This window comes from Lipotes vexillifer, unplaced genomic scaffold, assembly GCF_000442215.2.
Source record: "Lipotes vexillifer unplaced genomic scaffold, Lipotes_vexillifer_v1.1 scaffold496, whole genome shotgun sequence".
Taxonomy (NCBI): Eukaryota; Metazoa; Chordata; class Mammalia; order Artiodactyla; family Lipotidae; genus Lipotes; species Lipotes vexillifer.
The window spans coordinates 3387817-3388341 of NW_006786690.1; positions in this window are offsets into that span (position 1 = coordinate 3387817).

Below are 525 nucleotides of genomic sequence, written 5' to 3' on the forward strand. Positions count from 1 at the left end.
CTTCCCGGACCGGGGCACGAACCTGTGTGCCCTGCATCGGCAGGCGGACTCTCAACCACTGCGCCACCAGGGAAGCCCTCAAGACACCTTTGGATCTTAATCACTCACTTGTTCTTTGATCAAATGGAAAACCACTGCATTAATTCCGTTTGGGCAAGTTGTCACTATGACCTTACTTGGTCTTGTTGCTTCTTGCTGGAGAGATTTTTCTCTACTCCTGTCTCTATAACTCAGGGGCTTTTACAAGTGATATTGCCCTGACTGTAAAATTCTACTTTCTAAAAAAACAGAATGCAAGGCTATTGGTTGGTCTAGAATGAGTTTGTCTCAAAACATATTTTGTTAAATACATTGATTTCCTGAGCTGACCACTGACCAAAGTAATATTCTGCTGTCCCTGTCATTAGTAGCTTTAACCTGCTTTTCTATTTTTTTTTAACATCTTTATTGGGGTATAATTGCTTTACAATGATGTGTTAGTTTCTGCTTTATAACAAAGTGAATCAGTTATACATATACATATGT